Source organism: Papaver somniferum, chromosome 4 (genome assembly GCF_003573695.1).
Source record: "Papaver somniferum cultivar HN1 chromosome 4, ASM357369v1, whole genome shotgun sequence".
NCBI classification, from domain to species: Eukaryota; Viridiplantae; Streptophyta; class Magnoliopsida; order Ranunculales; family Papaveraceae; genus Papaver; species Papaver somniferum.
Window position 1 is genome coordinate 39268939 of NC_039361.1, and position 21916 is coordinate 39290854.

The 21916-nt window shown below is 40.9% G+C and overlaps 1 pseudogene; it reads right to left on the reverse strand.

Moving 5' to 3' along the window:
* Nucleotides 1-237: 237 nt before the first annotated feature.
* LOC113272380 lies at nt 238-21377 on the reverse strand (annotated as a pseudogene).
* Nucleotides 21378-21916: the final 539 nt, after the last annotated feature.

The following is a 21916-nucleotide window of genomic DNA, read 5'->3' on the forward strand; positions in this document are numbered from 1 at the left end:
TCTCGACCAACGTGAGGGCATCCTACCTGTAGGTAGTTAACAATATCAGCAAACCAAGGAAGGTCTGAGATAGACATCAGCTGTTCATCTGGGAATGATTCTCTAATCAGCTCACAATTCATCAATAGACTCTAAAGTTAATCTAGACAAATGATCAGCAACCACATTCTCACAACCTTTCTTATCACGGATTTCGAGATCGAATTCCTGTAATAAGAGTATCCATCGAATAAGGCGAGCTTTAGCATCCTTCTTGGAAAGAAGATACTTCAAAGCCGCATGGTCTGTGTATATGATGATCTTAGACCCTATCAGATAAGATCTAAACTTGTCTAATGCGAAAACGACGGCAAGCAATTCCTTCTCGGTAGTTGAATAATTGAGTTGGGCATCATTAAGGGTTTTGCTAGCATAGTATATCACATATGGTAGTCTATCAACTCGCTGTCCTAAAACAGCACCAACAGCATAATCAGAGGCATCACACATAAGTTCGAACGGAAGCTTCCAATCGGGTGGTCGGACTATAGGAGCGGTGGTGAGAAGGGTTTTTAATTCCTCCCATGCCTTCACACAAGCAGCATCGAAATTGAAGGCAACATCTTTGGAGAGAAGACTGCACAGAGGTCTGGAGATTTTGCTGAAATCTTTGATGAATCGCCGGTAAAAACCAGCATGACCTAGAAATGATCTGATCTCCTTCACAGAGCAAGGTTGTGGTAGATGTTGAATGAGGTCAACTTTAGCTTTATCCACTTCAATTCCTTTTTCTGAGATGATGTGTCCTAGAACTATTCCTGAATTCACCATAAAATGGCATTTTTCCCAATTTAGAACAAGGTTCTTTTCTTTACATCTGGATATCACGAGGGCAAGATGCTTCAAACATTCGTCAAACGAGGAACCAAAAACAGAGAAATCATCCATAAAGATCTCGAGAAAACTATCTATCATGTCAGAAAAAATGCTCATCATGCAACGCTGAAAAGTAGCAGGTGCATTACACAACCCGAAGGGCATACGTCTATAAGCAAACGTCCCAAATGGACACGTGAATGTAGTTTTTTCCTGATCTTCGGAGCAATGTGAATTTGGTTATAACCGGAAAAGCCATCTAGAAAACAGTAGTGACTGTGTCCAGACACACGTTCTAGCATTTGGTCAATGAAAGGGAGCGGGAAGTGATCCTTCCTTGTTACTGTGTTCAACTTCCTGTAGTCGATGCATACTCGCCATCCTGTGGTTGTACGAGTAGGGACTAATTCATTCTTGTCGTTCTGAACTACAGTAATGCCTGACTTCTTAGGCACAACTTGAATGGGACTAACCCATTTGCTATCGGGAATTGGGTATATGATACCCGCATCAAGTAGTTTCAGGATCTCTCCTTTGACTACATCTCTCATGTTAGGATTAAGTCTCCTTTGCATTTCCCTCGATGGTTTGGCATTCTCTTCAAGGTTAATGTGGTGCATGCAAATGGTGGGACTAATTCCTTTGAGATCTGAGATGGTCCATCCTAAGGCCTCTTTGTGTTCCTTAAGTACTTCTAAAAGCTTACTTTCCTGTTCCGTGTCTAAACATGATGAAATAATGAGGTAAAGTATCAGAAGAACCTAGGAATGCGTACTTCAACGTACTAGGCAATGTTTTCAATTCAAGCTTGGGTGGCTCAACAATGGATGGAATAAGCTTGGAATCAGAGAGTAGGGTGGTTCCACTTCATATTTCCTTTCAGTGACGTCCATTTGAGGTACAGATTCGAGCAGAGATAGGACGTCACTACAGTATGCATCATCATAGGAATCAGGGTTAAAGTTCTCCATACATGCTTGAAAGGGGTCGACGGATAGAATGTTAGTCAACGAATCTTGCATTAATCCTTCAATCATATTAACTTCATGCACATCATCATCATCAAGATTCACAGGTTGTTGACTAATATCGAACACATTCAATTCTACCGTCATGTTACCAAAAGACAGTTTAACACTCCATTACGACAATTAATGATCGCGTTGGACGTAGCCAAGAAAGGACGTCCTAAGATGACAGGAATGTGACAGTCTGGGTTTTGTACAGGTTGAGTGTCTAAGACAATGAAGTCTACGGGAAAATAGAATTTGTCAACCTTGATCAAAACGTCTTCGACCACTCCACGAGGAATCTTGACAGATCGGTCTGCCAGTTGTAGAGTGATAGATGTTGGTTTCAACTCCCCAAGACCTAACTGCTCATAAACAGAATATGGCAGTAGGTTAACACTTGCACCTAGGTCTAATAACGCTTTATTGACCGTGTGTTCTCCTATAGTGCAAGAAATTGTTGGACATCCTGGATCCCTAAACTTGGGTGGAGTTTTGTTCAGAATGATGGAACTCACCTGCTCAGCTAAGAAAGCACGTTTTTGCACATTGAGCTTGCGCTTTTGAGTACACAAGTCTTTGAGGAATTTGGCATAAGCAGGGATTTGCTTGATTGCTTCAAGAAAAGGAATGTTGATGTTGACTCTCTTGAACAGATCTAACATCTCATTGTAATGGGTACTTTTCTGTTGATAGATCAATCTTTGAGGAAATGGGGCAACAGGAGAATGAGTTGGCAAAGGGACATTCACAGCAGTAGAATTGTCAGATTTTCCAACTTGCTCAGATTCTTTGGTTTTCTGGGGTTGTGGAGACAGCGTGGAATTTGTATCAGATTCATTAGGTTCGCCCACGTTGTTCTCGATGACTTTACCACTTCGGAGGGTGGTAATGGCATGGATTTGATCGGTGAGGTTTCAGTGCAGGATGTTGTGCCTGTTTGAAATATCCTCTTTGGATTTTGTTGGGGTTGGCTCGGAAGTTTACCCTTTTCTCTCTCACATTTGATCCATCTTTTGATCTAGATTTTTCTGACTTTGCATCAAACTCTGGAACATTTCCTCTAGGGTGGATAATCTCTTGTCGGTATTGTGTTGAGGATATGATTGTTGTTGAGAGTTTGATTGTTGTTGAGGGTTTCTCGGGTGTTGATAACCTTGATTGTTCTGATATCCCTGATTGTTTTGATAGCTCTGATTGGGTTGAGATGGTCCTTGAGTGGGTCCTTTTGACCATGAAAAGTTAGGGTGGTTTCTCCATCCTGGATTGTAGGTCTGTGAATAAGGGTTATGCTCTGGTTTTTGAAACATGGCATGTGCCTGTTCAAGCCTAGACTCCTGGACTGCAAGCAAATCGGGACAATTTTGGAATTGATGGTTGGGGTCGTTACAAGCAGCACAAACAGACGAAGCGACATGTTCTCGGAGAGTAGTGGTGGAAGGTTTTGAATTTTTATGTAGTTCTAACTCTTCTAATCTCCTAACTATTGATGCCATGTTTGCTCTTCCCTCAAAATCCGCTTCAATCCTAAAAGCCTTTGCTTCGGATGTAGTCTTTCTGGTTTCACGGATGGATTCCCACTGTTGCGTCTTTTCAGCTACTTCAATCAAGAAGTCCCAAGACGCGTCAGCAGTTTTATCTACGAATAGACCATTACACATCGACTCAACCGTTGTTCGGGTGGACACATCTAGACCTTCATACAAAATTTGCACAAGTCTCCATTTTTCAAAACCATGATGGGGACATTGGAGCAATAATTCATTGAATCTCTCCAGGTATCTAGCTAAGGTCTCACCTTCTAATTGCACAAAGCTATTCAGACTTTGACGAATTGTCGCAGTCTTGTGGTTCGGGAAAAACTTTTTGAAAAACTCCTTTATGAGGTCATCCCATGTCATGATGGATTGAGGCTGTAAAGCATAGAGCCAGGCCTTTGCCTTATCTTTCAGGGAGAAAGGAAAAAGCCTTAACTTCAGGGTTTCGTCGGACATTTGAGTGAAACGCAGAGTTCCACAAATTTCCTCGAATTCTCTCACGTGGTGGTACGGGTTTTCATTCTCAACACCTCTAAAAATAGGAAGCATCTGTATTGTGCTTGATTTCAGCTCATAATGGCCATTAGCCTCGGGTAGCACAATACAAGAAGGTTGACTGGCTCTAGTTGGGTACATATAATCCTTGAGGGTACGGGGTTCTCCCATTGTTTCTGGTTGATCTGGACTGTCTCCCTCAGAACTTAGAATTTCGATAGGTTCGTCTGGGTTAATTCTAACAAGTCTGTTTGTTGGTCTCTGTAGGTCACAATCATGTCCTAGTAGGTACCTTAACTAACATGTTGGTCAGACAGAGCAATCGGAAACAATTTGGCCCACAAGGGTTATGAAGATTTGGTTTTGAATGGGTGTTGGACTAACAAGGGATTTTGTTTTTGGTTTAAAATTGGGCTTTGGAAAAAAAATTTTGAACTAAACCTAGCATAAATTAGCACAACTCATAAAAGAAAATAAAAACAATAATAATAATTAAGACAAGCCCATAAAAGAAAAAAAAGAAAAATAAAAGAAAAAAAAAAAAAAAAAAAAAAAAAAAATAATTACAGTCCCAAATAAAAAAAAAAAAAAAGAAAATAAATAAAAATTATTACAATCCCAAATAAATAATTAAATTAATTATTACAAGCCCGAATTTGAATTTAAATGAGGCCCAAGTGGGTTAACTCATGGGTTAGGCTTACTTGTTTTTTTGGAGGGAAGCCCAAAAATAGGCTTTTAGTCCCCTTTTAGTTGCAAAGCCCAGTTGGGCTTTATGATCGTCCTAAGCAGCTCATGTTCAAGCCCAGCAGCAACAGGTGGAGCAGAGCCCAGCAGAATCTGCAGCGAAGCCCAGCAGCAGAGGGTGCACAAGCCCAGTTGACAGCTTCAGTTGGCAGCCCAGCAGGCTTGGCAGCAGCAACAGCAGCAGCAGCAGCTTGGCAGAGGAAGCACCAACAGCAGCAGCAACAGCAGGCTTTGGCTTTGGCTTGGCAGCAGCACCAGCAGCAGCAACAGCAGCAGCAGCAGCTCAGCAGAGAAGGCAACAGCAGCAGCTCAGGTAACAGCAGATGGCAGTACCACTCCCCGGCAGCGGCGCCAAAAACTTGGTGTGACAAGCAAAGACACACAAAAGCTTGCAAGTATACAAGGCCAAGTTATGATATAGAAGGTAAGCAGGGGGTCAGTCCACAGGGAGTGGGAGCATACAAGAGAAACCTAAGCTAACAATGGTGACAATGCACTATGGCAGTGAGCAAAGCAAGGTAAATGGCATGAACCAAGGATGCAAGGTAAAGCAGCAAAGAAACAGCTAAGAAAACAGCAAGGTAAATCAGCAAAGAACCAAGGCTTGGAAGCCAAGGGCAAGGTGAGGATTGTGCACTGATTTCAGTGCACAGAAGGCTTCAAAGTGCAAGAAAAAAAAGGCAAGAAAATAAACTGAATTGAAAGCACACAGAACTGAAATGTAAGTGACTGAGAAGGGATTGGTGGTTAAGCCAAGGCTTAGGATCCACCTTGTGTCCTAATCAAATGACATGTTTCTAGGTTGAGTTTGATCCTATGCATACATCTAGAAATAGAAGAATACTAAATTGCTCAATAGTCTGCCCCTAGCATTGGCTGTCTTTGACAGAACAGCCAATCACAGGCACTATGTGCATTGGTATCTCCCATTTGCTAAGCAAAACAGAGCATGGAAGTAACTATCCTAGCTTCTAGTCACTTGACAGTGACAAGGCTTCAGCTGAGCCTTGGCCTGATGTGTTTAGCTCATGCTAACCATGAGTATAACTAAAGCATTCATACAACAAACTGAATTCAAATGCAACAGATAAACAGGATACACACATACACACTATCAACTGTTGCGAAGACAGAAATTGAAAAAAATGAGAATTGATTCAATAAATGTTCATGGCTAGCCCAGAGATAGTTTATAACACAACCCAACAGTACTAATCCCACAGATTATAAATTAGGGTTCTTCCCCCTTTTCCCAAAAATCAGAAATTAGGGTTACTAATTGTTGAAAATTGAGCCTTGAAATCGAGCACCCATGCTTTGAATCGTCCTTATGCTCCCTCCTGAATCTTCTGCTACCATTAATTTCCCTAAATCGAGATTTTTCAACCTCACCTAAGACAGTTGGTGAGAGAGGATAAAACAGCTAGGTTTAGGGGGATTGTGGGATGTTTCGGGGGATGGTTGGTAGGTTGATGGTTGATGGTGAATGGTGGAGTGATTGGGGAAAGGATGGTGGAGTGATTTGGGGGAGAAGATGGTGGAGTGATTTGGGGGAAGGGTCACTGTTGCAGGAGAGGGGAAGAAGAAGAAGAAAGAGGAGAAGAATGGGTCGATAGTTTAGGGTAAGGTATAGGTTGCTAGGGTGTTGAGCAGGTGTAGAGGATTTTGATGTTTCGCGAAGCTGGACCGATGGATGGGAAGATGGCAGAACAATCTGACGGCGAGATGGAGTGAAGCTTGTAGCGACCGCTGGATTATATAATACAACAAAATCAACGACGCCAGATGGAGTTAGGTGTTGTAGTGTTAGGCGGAGATATCAAACTTCGATGCACAGCAAGGGAGCGACCGTCGGATGCTTCTGAGAACTGATCTGACGGCTGAAGACGCAAGCGGGTATGGATTTGGGTTTTAGGCTTTTGGGTATAGAATATGGGTTTGGGAAATGAGTTTGGGCTTGGAAAACCTTGAGCCCACTTCTTCTTTAAGAACAACTTTCTTCTTCTTGAGCCCATTTCCAGCTTTTTGGACGTGCGCTCCATTCTTTGCGGCTTCCTTGCGTAATTTCTCCCGGCTTTTCACCACTTTTCTGCTCTTTTGCTCCGCAACTCATCCAACTTTATTTATTACCTAAAAATGCAAAATTAAGTAAGAAAAATATTTATTCTTGAAAACAATGAAAATACAGAATATGGGATAAAATGTAGAATTAATGCAAAAGATGAGTTAAATGCCAACAAAAAGGGATAAATATATACATTATTTGGCACTCATCAAATACCCCCAAACCTGAATTTTACTTGTCCTCAAGTAAAACAAAACTAAGGAAATCCTAACTATACCACTGTCGCTGGTCTCTCGAATGCATTTAGCGTATGCACTAAGCCTTTTAAACCACTAAGTGTCCCTAGTGGACGAGTTGAAGTCTCGTGAAGGTTTGCTTAGAACGTACCTACAAAGTTCTAGGTCAAAATATAAGCTCAGATTCCATCAAATGTGACATGTGCAAAACAGTTTAAGCTCACAGCAAAATGGAGATGTCAATCTAGCTATCGAAGGCACAATCCTAGCACTGATAACAAAAAAAGACATGTGATAAGAGTGTAAAGTGTATCTACACATGTGTAAAGAAAGATCTGAAGTTATGACTACTAATCACCAAGAGATAGTTTCTCAGGCTAAGAACTGAGGTCGAAATCTAGCTAGCTGTCCGGACTTTACGAGAATTGTGAATGAGTTGGAGGTATTTCACAATTACTCGCGTTGTACATCAATGGCATACACCCTCCTTGCTTATTACAATGAAACAACAAAATGACTCTTTACATGACTCTTATTTACATTGACTATTCTCTTTTTATTTTTGGAACAAGAGATGATGGAATTGATAAATACTTGATTTTTTTGTATTTTTTTTTTTTTTTTTTTTTTTTTTAAGGAAACACTTTTGATACATATACAAAAGGAAACAAAAATTACATGACACTTTGCAAGAGGTAGCCCTTTTTGATGCACCCAGTTAAATTCGATGGTTGTCTTTCTTAATGTAACCTCCACCTTCTATCCCAACCAACCAAAGAACAAGCTAGTCAAGTTTCGTTCAGTATTCTAAAGTGATTGGCAATCGTAACTTCCTATCAAACACCTTGAAGATCGAGGCCATACATGTATTGGTAGATCGTGCGCGTGCAAATTTCTTATCACTATGTGAATTGTGCTAGAATCAGGGTGCCTAAATATCTAGACTAAGACTCCTAATAAAATACATATTTGCACAAGAGTCAACATTTCAAGGTAAATGAGCTCCATTTTTATGATTTTTTTTTAATTTTTTTTTTGATTTTTTAATTTTTTTTGGAATTTTTCAATTTTTTCAAAAAAGAAGGAGTTCGTTTTCAATTATGGCAAATTATCATGGTATCTACTCTATACCCCCAAACCTAAACTAAACATTGTCCTCAATGTTTCAAAATATGGAAAGAATTATAAAACATATGAAGAGGAACATGCTGAGTAGAGTAAAAGGAGAGAGAATACCCGATTGTACGGCGGCAGCTCGATTAAAACTCCGTTATTCAAGGCAAAAATCCATCATATTAGGAGTCACAATGGATGAGCACAAATATATACAAAAGGAAATTTAACTAACACATTATCTACAAGAAAATTTGGTTTTTAATGGGATTGGACTTTTTGGAAAAAATTTGGTTTTGTTGGGAACATTTGGTTTTGATGGGAAAACAAAAATTTTGGTTTTTAGGGAAAATTTGGAAAACTTTTTGGTTATTTAGGGAAAGAGTGGACCAGTTTAGTCCACATAGACTGGGTCCTCCAGGTTGGTTGTTTCAATGTCGGGTGGAAATGGCTCAAGGAATGGCTTTAATCTCTGCCCGTTGACTTTGAAAACGTTCTTGTTGGAGACATCCTCCAGCTCTACAGCTCCATGAGGAAAAACTGTGCGTACTAGGTACGGACCCTTCCATCTGGAACGCAGTTTTCCTGGAAAAAGATGTAATCGGGAGTCATACAGCAAGACTTTCTGACCAGGAGTGAAGGATTTGCGTAGAATACGCTTGTCATGAAACATCTTCATCTTCTGCTTGTACAGCTTGGCACTGTCATAAGCCTCATTTCTCAATTCTTCCAACTCGTTGAGTTGAAGTTTCCTTTGAATTCCAGCTTCGTCCAGAGAAAGTTCAGCTCTTTGATTGCCCAGTAGGCACGATGTTCTAATTCCACAGGTAGATGGCACGGCTTTCCATACACTAGACGATAGGGGGACATGCCAATTGGTGTCTTATAAGCTGTTCTATAGGCCCACAAAGCATCATTCAATCTCAATGACCAATCTTTCCTGGACGGGTTGACCGTCTTCTCCAGAATGTGCTTAATTTCCCTATTAGACACTTCCACTTGTCCACTAGTCTGAGGGTGGTACGGAGTAGCAACCTTGTGAGTTATGCCATACTTGCGTACTAAAGACTCAAAGTACTTGTTACGAAAATGTGAACCGCCGTCACTGATGATAGCTCTAGGGGTACCAAAACGTGAAAATATGTTCTCCTTTAGAAATGAAAGTACCACCTTGTGGTCATTTGTTCTGGTTGCTATGGCTTCTACCCACTTAGAAACGTAATCAACTGCGACTAGGATGTACAACTTGCTGTCAGACATGGGAAATGGACCCATGAAGTCTATCCCCCAAACATCAAAAATCTCCACAATCAAAATGGGGTTCAATGGCATCATGTTTCTCCTCGAAATGCTTCCTAGCTTTTGACAGCGTTCACAAGCAACACAATAATCATGGCAATCCTTGAACAATGATGGCCAATAGAATCCACACTGCAAGATCTTTGCAGCGGTTTTCTTGGCACTGAAATGGCCTCCACATGCTTGGTCATGACAGAAAGATATCACATCTTTCTGTTCAGTGTTGGGGACACATCTCCTAATGATTTGGTCTGGCAGTACTTAAACAAATATGGGTCATCCCAAAGGAAATGTTTGACTTCAGCCAGGAATTTAGAGCGGTCTTGTCTCGACCAACGTGAGGGCATCCTACCTGTAGCGAGGTAGTTAACAATATCAGCAAACCAAGGAAGGTCTGAGATAGACATCAGCTGTTCATCTGGGAATGATTCTCTAATCAGCTCACAATTCATCAATAGACTCTAAAGTTAATCTAGACAAATGATCAGCAACCACATTCTCACAACCTTTCTTATCACGGATTTCGAGATCGAATTCCTGTAATAAGAGTATCCATCGAATAAGGCGAGCTTTAGCATCCTTCTTGGAAAGAAGATACTTCAAAGCCGCATGGTCTGTGTATATGATGATCTTAGACCCTATCAGATAAGATCTAAACTTGTCTAATGCGAAAACGACGGCAAGCAATTCCTTCTCGGTAGTTGAATAATTGAGTTGGGCATCATTAAGGGTTTTGCTAGCATAGTATATCACATATGGTAGTCTATCAACTCGCTGTCCTAAAACAGCACCAACAGCATAATCAGAGGCATCACACATAAGTTCGAACGGAAGCTTCCAATCGGGTGGTCGGACTATAGGAGCGGTGGTGAGAAGGGTTTTTAATTCCTCCCATGCCTTCACACAAGCAGCATCGAAATTGAAGGCAACATCTTTGGAGAGAAGACTGCACAGAGGTCTGGAGATTTTGCTGAAATCTTTGATGAATCGCCGGTAAAAACCAGCATGACCTAGAAATGATCTGATCTCCTTCACAGAGCAAGGTTGTGGTAGATGTTGAATGAGGTCAACTTTAGCTTTATCCACTTCAATTCCTTTTTCTGAGATGATGTGTCCTAGAACTATTCCTGAATTCACCATAAAATGGCATTTTTCCCAATTTAGAACAAGGTTCTTTTCTTTACATCTGGATATCACGAGGGCAAGATGCTTCAAACATTCGTCAAACGAGGAACCAAAAACAGAGAAATCATCCATAAAGATCTCGAGAAAACTATCTATCATGTCAGAAAAAATGCTCATCATGCAACGCTGAAAAGTAGCAGGTGCATTACACAACCCGAAGGGCATACGTCTATAAGCAAACGTCCCAAATGGACACGTGAATGTAGTTTTTTCCTGATCTTCCGGAGCAATGTGAATTTGGTTATAACCGGAAAAGCCATCTAGAAAACAGTAGTGACTGTGTCCAGACACACGTTCTAGCATTTGGTCAATGAAAGGGAGCGGGAAGTGATCCTTCCTTGTTACTGTGTTCAACTTCCTGTAGTCGATGCATACTCGCCATCCTGTGGTTGTACGAGTAGGGACTAATTCATTCTTGTCGTTCTGAACTACAGTAATGCCTGACTTCTTAGGCACAACTTGAATGGGACTAACCCATTTGCTATCGGGAATTGGGTATATGATACCCGCATCAAGTAGTTTCAGGATCTCTCCTTTGACTACATCTCTCATGTTAGGATTAAGTCTCCTTTGCATTTCCCTCGATGGTTTGGCATTCTCTTCAAGGTTAATGTGGTGCATGCAAATGGTGGGACTAATTCCTTTGAGATCTGAGATGGTCCATCCTAAGGCCTCTTTGTGTTCCTTAAGTACTTCTAAAAGCTTACTTTCCTGTTCCGTGTCTAAACATGATGAAATAATGACAGGTAAAGTATCAGAAGAACCTAGGAATGCGTACTTCAACGTACTAGGCAATGTTTTCAATTCAAGCTTGGGTGGCTCAACAATGGATGGAATAAGCTTGGAATCAGAGAGTAGGGTGGTTCCACTTCATATTTCCTTTCAGTGACGTCCATTTGAGGTACAGATTCGAGCAGAGATAGGACGTCACTACAGTATGCATCATCATAGGAATCAGGGTTAAAGTTCTCCATACATGCTTGAAAGGGGTCGACGGATAGAATGTTAGTCAACGAATCTTGCATTAATCCTTCAATCATATTAACTTCATGCACATCATCATCATCAAGATTCACAGGTTGTTGACTAATATCGAACACATTCAATTCTACCGTCATGTTACCAAAAGACAGTTTCAACACTCCATTACGACAATTAATGATCGCGTTGGACGTAGCCAAGAAAGGACGTCCTAAGATGACAGGAATGTGACAGTCTGGGTTTTGTACAGGTTGAGTGTCTAAGACAATGAAGTCTACGGGAAAATAGAATTTGTCAACCTTGATCAAAACTTCGACCACTCCACGAGGAATCTTGACAGATCGGTCTGCCAGTTGTAGAGTGATAGATGTTGGTTTCAACTCCCCAAGACCTAACTGCTCATAAACAGAATATGGCAGTAGGTTAACACTTGCACCTAGGTCTAATAACGCTTTATTGACCGTGTGTTCTCCTATAGTGCAAGAAATTGTTGGACATCCTGGATCCCTAAACTTGGGTGGAGTTTTGTTCAGAATGATGGAACTCACCTGCTCAGCTAAGAAAGCACGTTTTTGCACATTGAGCTTGCGCTTTTGAGTACACAAGTCTTTGAGGAATTTGGCATAAGCAGGGATTTGCTTGATTGCTTCAAGAAAAGGAATGTTGATGTTGACTCTCTTGAACAGATCTAACATCTCATTGTAATGGGTACTTTTCTGTTGATAGATCAATCTTTGAGGAAATGGGGCAACAGGAGAATGAGTTGGCAAAGGGACATTCACAGCAGTAGAATTGTCAGATTTTCCAACTTGCTCAGATTCTTTGGTTTTCTGGGGTTGTGGAGACACGTGGAATTTGTATCAGATTCATTAGGTTCGCCCACGTTGTTCTCGATGACTTTACCACTTCGGAGGGTGGTAATGGCATGGATTTGATCAGGTGAGGTTTCAGTGCAGGATGTTGTGCCTGTTTGAAATATCCTCTTTGGATTTTGTTGGGGTTGGCTCGGAAGTTTACCCTTTTCTCTCTCACATTTGATCCATCTTTTGATCTAGATTTTTCTGACTTTGCATCAAACTCTGGAACATTTCCTCTAGGGTGGATAATCTCTTGTCGGTATTGTGTTGAGGATATGATTGTTGTTGAGAGTTTGATTGTTGTTGAGGGTTTCTCGGGTGTTGATAACCTTGATTGTTCTGATATCCCTGATTGTTTTGATAGCTCTGATTGGGTTGAGATGGTCCTCCTGAGTGGGTCCTTTTGACCATGAAAAGTTAGGGTGGTTTCTCCATCCTGGATTGTAGGTCTGTGAATAAGGGTTATGCTCTGGTTTTTGAAACATGGCATGTGCCTGTTCAAGCCTAGACTCCTGGACTGCAAGCAAATGGACAATTTTGGAATTGATGGTTGGGGTCGTTACAAGCAGCAAACAGACGAAGCGACATGTTCTCGGAGAGTAGTGGTGGAAGGTTTTGAATTTTTATGTAGTTCTAACTCTTCTAATCTCCTAACTATTGATGCCATGTTTGCTCTTCCCTCAAAATCCGCTTCAATCCTAAAAGCCTTTGCTTCGGATGTAGTCTTTCTGGTTTCACGGATGGATTCCCACTGTTGCGTCTTTTCAGCTACTTCAATCAAGAAGTCCCAAGACGCGTCAGCAGTTTTATCTACGAATAGACCATTACACATCGACTCAACCGTTGTTCGGGTGGACACATCTAGACCTTCATACAAAATTTGCACAAGTCTCCATTTTTCAAAACCATGATGGGGACATTGGAGCAATAATTCATTGAATCTCTCCAGGTATCTAGCTAAGGTCTCACCTTCTAATTGCACAAAGCTATTCAGACTTTGACGAATTGTCGCAGTCTTGTGGTTCGGGAAAAACTTTTTGAAAAACTCCTTTATGAGGTCATCCCATGTCATGATGGATTGAGGCTGTAAAGCATAGAGCCAGGCCTTTGCCTTATCTTTCAGGGAGAAAGGAAAAAGCCTTAACTTAGGGTTTCGTCGGACATTTGAGTGAAACGCAGAGTTCCACAAATTTCCTCGAATTCTCTCACGTGGTGGTACGGGTTTTCATTCTCAACACCTCTAAAAATAGGAAGCATCTGTATTGTGCTTGATTTCAGCTCATAATGGCCATTAGCCTCGGGTAGCACAATACAAGAAGGTTGACTGGCTCTAGTTGGGTACATATAATCCTTGAGGGTACGGGGTTCTCCCATTGTTTCTGGTTGATCTGGACTGTCTCCCTCAGAACTTAGAATTTCGATAGGTTCGTCTGGGTTAATTCTAACAAGTCTGTTTGTTTGGTCTCTGTAGGTCACAATCATGTCCTAGTAGGTACCTTAACTAACATTTAGTCAGAGCAATCGGAAACAATTTGGCCCACAAGGGTTATGAAGATTTGGTTTTGAATGGGTTTGGTTTAACAAGGGATTTTGTTTTTGGTTTAAAATTGGGCTTTGGAAAAAAATTTTGAACTAAACCTAGCATAAATTAGCACAACTCATAAAAGAAAATAAAAACAATAATAATAATTAAGACAAGCCCATAAAAGAAAAAAGAAAAATAAAAGAAAAAAAAAAAAAAAAAAAAAAAAAATAATTACAGTCCCAAATAAAAAAAAAAAAAAAGAAAATAAATAAAAATTATTACAATCCCAAATAAATAATTAAATTAATTATTACAAGCCCGAATTTGAATTTAAATGAGGCCCAAGTGGGTTAACTCATGGGTTAGGCTTACTTTTTTTGGAGGGAAGCCCAAAAATAGGCTTTTAGTCCCCTTTTAGTTGCACAGCCCAGTTGGGCTTTAGGATCGTCCTAAGCAGCTCACGTCAAGCCCAGCAGCAACAGGTGGAGCAGAGCCCAGCAGAACTGCAGCGAAGCCACAGCAGGTGCAAGCCCAGAGCCCAGCAGGCTTTGGCAGCAGCACAGCAGCAGCAGCAGCTTGGCAGAGGAAAGCACCAACAGCAGCAGCAACAGAGGCTTTGCTTTGGCTTGGCAGCAGCACAGCAGCAGCACAGCAGCAGCAGCAGCTCAGCAGGAAGGCAAACGCAGCGCTCAGGAACAGCAGATGGCAGTACCATCCCCGGCAGCGGCGCCAAAAAACTTGTGTGACAAGCAAAGACACACAAAAGCTTGCAAGTATACAAGGCCAAGTTATGATATAGAAGGTAAGCAGGGGGTCAGTCCACAGGGAGTGGGAGCATACAAGAGAAACTAAGCTACAATGGTGACATGCACTATGGCAGTGAGCAAAGCAGGTAAATGGCATGAACCAAGGATGCAAGTAAAGAGCAGAAACAGTAAGAAACAGCAAGGAAATCAGCAAAGAACCAAGGCTTGGAAGCCAAGGGCAAGGTGAGGATTGTGCACTGATTTCAGTGCACAGAGGCTTCAAAGTGCAAGAAAAAAAGGCAAGAAAATAACTGAATTGAAAGCACACAGAACTGAAAATGTAAGTTGACTGAGAAGGGATTGGTGGTAAGCCAAGGCTTAGGATCCACCTTGTGTCCTAATCAAATGACATGTTTCAGGTTGAGTTTGATCCTATGCATACATCTAGAAATGAAGAATACTAAATTGCTCAATAGTCTGCCCCTAGCATTGGCTGTCTTTTGACAGCACAGCCAATCACAGGCACTTGTGCATTGGTATCTCCCATTTGCTCAAGCAAAACAGAGCAGGAAGAACTATACCAGCTTCTAGTCACTTGACAGTGCACAAGGCTTCAGCTGAGCCTTGGCCTGGTGTGTTTAGCCATGCTAACCATGAGTATACTAAAGCATTCATACAACAAACTGATTCAAATGCAACAGATAAACAGGATACACACATACACACTATCAACTGTTGCTAAGACAGAAATTGAAAAAATGAGAATTGATTCAATAAATTGTTCACTGGCTAGCCCAGAGATAGTTTATAACACAACCCAACAGTACATATTTATACCCACAGATTAAAATTAGGGTTCTTCCCCTTTTCCCAAAAATCAGAAATTAGGGTTACCTAATTTGTTGAAAATTGAGCCTTGAAATCGAGCACCCATGCTTTGAATCGTCCTTATGCTCCCTCCTGAATCTTCTGCTACCATTAATTTCCCTAAATCGAGATGTTTTATCAACCTCACCTAAGACAGTTGGTGAGAGAGGATAAAACAGCTAGGTTTAGGGGTTGTTTGGGGGTTTGTTCTGTCGGGTGATGGTGGAGGTTATGGTGATGGTTGAATGATTTGGGGAAAGGATGGTGGAGTGATTTGGGGGAGAAGATGGTGGAGTGATTTGGGGGAAGGATCACTGTTGCAGGAGAGGGGAAGAAGAAGAAAGAAAGAGGAGAAGAATGGGTCGATAGTTTAGGGTATAGGTATAGGTTGCTAGGGTGTTGAGCAGGTGTAGAGGATTTTGATGTTTCGCGACGCTGGACCGATGGATGGGAAGATGGCAGAACAATCTGACGGCGAGATGGAGTGAAGCTTGTAGCGACCGCTGGATTGTATAATACAACAAAATCAACGACGCCAGATGGAGTTAGGTGTTGTAGTGTTAGGCGGAGATATCAAACTTCGATGTACAGCAAGGGAGCGACCGTCGGATGCTTCTGAGAACTGATCTGACGGCTGAAGACGCAAGCGGGTATGGATTTGGGTTTTAGGCTTTTGGGTATAGAATATGGGTTTGGGAAATGAGTTTGGGCTTGGAAAACCTTGAGCCCACTTCTTCTTTAAGAACAACTTTCTTCTTCTTGAGCCCATTTCCAGCTTTTTGGACGTGCGCTCCATTCTTTGCGGCTCCTTGCGTAATTTCTCCCGGCTTTTCACCACTTTTCTGCTCTTTTTGCTCCGCAACTCATCCAATCTTTATTTATTACCTAAAAATGCAAAAATTAAGTAAGAAAAATATTTATTCTTGAAAACAATGAAAATACAGAATATGGGATAAAATGTAGAATTAATGCATAAAAGATTAGTTAAATGCCAACAAAAAGGGGTAAATATATACATTATTTGGCACTCATCAAATACCCCAAACCTGAATTTTACTTGTCCTCAAGTAAAACAAAACTAAGGAAATCCTAACTATACCACTGTCGCTGGTCTCTCGAATGCATTTAGCGTATGCACTAAGCCTTTTAAACCACTAAGTGTCCCTAGTGGACGAGTTGAAGTCTCGTGAAGGTTTGCTTAGAACGTACCTACAAAGTTCTAGGTCAAAATATAAGCTCAGATTCCATCAAATGTGACATGTGCAAAACAGTTTAAGCTCACAGCAAAATGGAGATGTCAATCTAGCTATCGAAGGCACAATCCTAGCACTGATAACAAAAAAAAGACATGTGATAAGAGTGTAAAGTGTATCTACACATGTGTAAAGAAAGATCTGAAGTCATGACTACTAATCACCAAGAGATAGTTTCTCAGGCTAAGAACTGAGGTCGAAATCTAGCTAGCTGTCCGGACTTTACGAGAATTGTGAATGAGTTGGAGGTATTTCACAATTACTCGCGTTGTACATCAATGGCATACACCCTCCTTTCTTATTACAATGAAACAACAAAATGACTCTTTACATGACTCTTATTTACATTGACTATTCTCTTTTTATTTTGGAACAAGAGATGATGGAATTGATAATACTTGATTTTTTTGTATTTTTTTTTTTTTTTTTTTTTTTTTTTGCATAAGGAAACACTTTTGATACATAACAAAAGGAAACAAAAATTACATGACACTTTGCAAGAGGTAGCCCTTTTTGATGCACCCAGTTAAATTCGATGGTTGTCTTTCTTAATGTAACCTCCACCTTCTATCCCAACCAACCAAAGAACAAGCTAGTCAAGTTTCGTTCAGTATTCTAAAGTGATTGGCAATCGTAACTTCCTATCAAACACCTTGAAGATCGAGGCCATACATGTATTGGTAGATCGTGCGCGTGCAAATTTCTTATCACTATGTGAATTGTGCTAGAATCAGGGTGCCTAAATATCTAGACTAAGACTCCTAATAAAAATACAAATTTGCACAAGAGTCAACATTTCAAGGTAAATGAGCTCCATTTTTATGATTTTTTTTTAATTTTTTTATTTTGATTTTTCAATTTTTTTTGGAATTTTTCAATTTTTTTCAAAAAGAAGAAGGAGTTCGTTTTCAATTATGGCAAATTATCATGGTATCTACTCTATACCCCCAAACCTAAACTAAACATTGTCCTCAATGTTTCAAAGTATGGAAAGAATTATAAAACAATATATGAAGAGGAACATGCTGAGTAGAGTAAAAGGAGAGAGAATACCCGATTGTACGGCGGCAGCTCGATTAAAACTCCGTTATTTCAGGCAAAAATCCATCATATTAGGAGTCACAATGGATGAGCACAATATATACACAAAGGGAAATTTAACTAACACATTATCTACAAGAAAATTTGGTTTTTAATGGGATTGGACTTTTTGGAAAAAATTTGGTTTTGTTGGGATACATTTGGTTTTGATGGGAAAACGAAAAATTTTGGTTTTTAGGGAAACATTTGGAAAACTTTTTGGTTATTTAGGGAAAGAGTGGACCAGTTTAGTCCACATAGACTGGGTCCTCCAGGTTGGTTGTTTCAATGTCGGGTGGAAATGGCTCAAGGAATGGCTTTAATCTCTGCCCGTTGACTTTGAAAACGTTCTTGTTGGAGACATCCTCCAGCTCTACAGCTCCATGAGAAAAAACTGTGCGTACTAGGTACGGACCCTTCCATCTGGAACGCAGTTTTCCTGGAAAAAGATGTAATCGGGAGTCATACAGCAAGACTTTCTGACCAGGAGTGAAGGATTTGCGTAGAATACGCTTGTCATGAAACATCTTCATCTTCTGCTTGTACATCTTGGCACTGTCATAAGCCTCATTTCTCAATTCTTCCAACTCGTTGAGTTGAAGTTTCCTTTGAATTCCAGCTTCGTCCAGAGAGAAGTTCAGCTCTTTGATTGCCCAGTAGGCACGATGTTCTAATTCCACAGGTAGATGGCACGGCTTTCCATACACTAGACGATAGGGGGACATGCCAATTGGTGTCTTATAAGCTGTTCTGTAGGCCCACAAAGCATCATTCAATCTCAATGACCAATCTTTCCTGGACGGGTTGACCGTCTTCTCCAGAATGTGCTTAATTTCCCTATTAGACACTTCCACTTGTCCACTAGTCTGAGGGTGGTACGGAGTAGCAACCTTGTGAGTTATGCCATACTTGCGTACTAAAGACTCAAAGTACTTGTTACGAAAATGTGAACCGCCGTCACTGATGATAGCTCTAGGGGTACCAAAACGTGCAAATATGTTCTCCTTTAGAAATGAAAGTACCACCTTGTGGTCATTTGTTCTGGTTGCTATGGCTTCTACCCACTTAGAAACGTAATCAACTGCGACTAGGATGTACAACTTGCTGTCAGACATGGGAAATGGACCCATGAAGTCTATCCCCCAAACATCAAAAATCTCCACAATCAAAATGGGGTTCAATGGCATCATGTTTCTCTCTCGAAATGCTTCCTAGCTTTTGACAGCGTTCACAAGCAACACAATAATCATGGCAATCCTTGAACAATGATGGCCAATAGAATCCACACTGCAAGATCTTTGCAGCGGTTTTCTTGGCACTGAAATGGCCTCCACATGCTTGGTCATGACAGAAAGATATCACATCTTTCTGTTCAGTGTTGGGGCATCTCCTAATGATTTGGTCTGGACTACTTAAACAAATATGGGTCATCCCAAAGGAAATGTTTGACTTCAGCCAGGAATTTAGAGCGGTCTTGTCTCGACCAACGTGAGGGCATCCTACCTGTAGCGAGGTAGTTAACAATATCAGCAAACCAAGGAAGGTCTGAGATAGACATCAGCTGTTCATCTGGGAATGATTCTCTAATCAGCTCACATTCATCAATAGACTCTAAAGTTAATCTAGACAAATGATCAGCAACCACATTCTCACAACCTTTCTTATCACGGATTTCGAGATCGAATTCCTGTAATAAGAGTATCCATCGAATAAGGCGAGCTTTAGCATCCTTCTTGGAAAGAAGATACTTCAAAGCCGCATGGTCTGTGTATATGATGATCTTAGACCCTATCAGATAAGATCTAAACTTGTCTAATGCGAAAACGACGGCAAGCAATTCCTTCTCGGTAGTTGAATAATTGAGTTGGGCATCATTAAGGGTTTTGCTAGCATAGTATATCACATATGGTAGTCTATCAACTCGCTGTCCTAAAACAGCACCAACAGCATAATCAGAGGCATCACACATAAGTTCGAACGGAAGCTTCCAATCGGGTGGTCGGACTATAGGATCGGTGGTGAGAAGGGTTTTTAATTCCTCCCATGCCTTCACACAAGCAGCATCGAAATTGAAGGCAACATCTTTGGAGAGAAGACTGCACAGAGGTCTGGAGATTTTGCTGAAATCTTTGATGAATCGCCGGTAAAAACCAGCATGACCTAGAAATGATCTGATCTCCTTCACAGAGCAAGGTTGTGGTAGATGTTGAATGAGGTCAACTTTAGCTTTATCCACTTCAATTCCTTTTCTCTGAGATGATGTGTCCTAGAACTATTCCTGAATTCACCATAAAATGGCATTTTTCCCAATTTAGAACAAGGTTCTTTTCTTTACATCTGGATATCACGAGGGCAAGATGCTTCAACATTCGTCAAACGAGGAACCAAAAACAGAGAAATCATCCATAAAGATCTCGAGAAAACTATCTATCATGTCAGAAAAAATGCTCATCATGCAACGCTGAAAAGTAGCAGGTGCATTACACAACCCGAAGGGCATACGTCTATAAGCAAACGTCCCAAATGGACACGTGAATGTAGTTTTTTCCTGATCTTCTGGAGCAATGTGAATTTGGTTATAACCGGAAAAGCCATCTAGAAAACAGTAGTGACTGTGTCCAGACACACGTTCTAGCATTTGGTCAATGAAAGGGAGCGGGAAGTGATCCTTCCTTGTTACTGTGTTCAACTTCCTGTAGTCGATGCATACTCGCCATCCTGTGGTTGTACGAGTAGGGACTAATTCATTCTTGTCGTTCTGAACACAGTAATGCCTGACTTCTTAGGCACAACTTGAATGGGACTAACCCATTTGCTATCGGGAATTGGGTATATGATACCCGCATCAAGTAGTTTCAGGATCTCTCCTTTGACTACATCTCTCATGTTAGGATTAAGTCTCCTTTGCATTTCCCTCGATGGTTTGGCATTCTCTTCAAGGTTAATGTGGTGCATGCAAATGGTGGGACTAATTCCTTTGAGATCTGAGATGGTCCATCCTAAGGCCTCTTTGTGTTCCTTAAGTACTTCTAAAAGCTTACTTTCCTGTTCCGTGTCTAAACATGATGAAATAATGACAGGTAAAGTATCAGAAGAACCTAGGAATGCGTACTTCAACGTACTAGGCAATGTTTTCAATTCAAGCTTGGGTGGCTCAACAATGGATGGAATAAGCTTGGAATCAGAGAGTAGGGTGGTTCCACTTCATATTTCCTTTCAGTGACGTCCATTTGAGGTACAGATTCGAGCAGAGATAGATAGGACGTCACTACAGTATGCATCATCATAGGAATCAGGGTTAAAGTTCTCCATACATGCTTGAAAGGGGTCGACGGATAGAATGTTAGTCAACGAATCTTGCATTAATCCTTCAATCATATTAACTTCATGCACATCATCATCATCAAGATTCACAGGTTGTTGACTAATATCGAACACATTCAATTCTACCGTCATGTTACCAAAAGACAGTTTTAACACTCCATTCCGACAGTTAATGATCGCGTTGGACGTAGCCAAGAAAGGACGTCCTAAGATGACAGGAATGTGACAGTCTGGGTTTTGTACAGGTTGAGTGTCTAAGACAATGAAGTCTACGGGAAAATAGAATTTGTCAACCTTGATCAAAACGTCTTCGACCACTCCACGAGGAATCTTGACAGATCGGTCTGCCAGTTGTAGAGTGATAGATGTTGGTTTCAACTCCCCAAGACCTAACTGCTCATAAACAGAATATGGCAGTAGGTTAACACTTGCACCTAGGTCTAATAACGCTTTATTGACCGTGTGTTCTCCTATAGTGCAAGAAATTGTTGGACATCCTGGATCCCTAAACTTGGGTGGAGTTTTGTTCAGAATGATGGAACTCACCTGCTCAGCTAAGAAAGCACGTTTTTGCACATTGAGCTTGCGCTTTTGAGTACACAAGTCTTTGAGGAATTTGGCATAAGCAGGGATTTGCTTGATTGCTTCAAGAAAAGGAATGTTGATGTTGACTCTCTTGAACAGATCTAACATCTCATTGTAATGGGTACTTTTCTGTTGATAGATCAATCTTTGAGGAA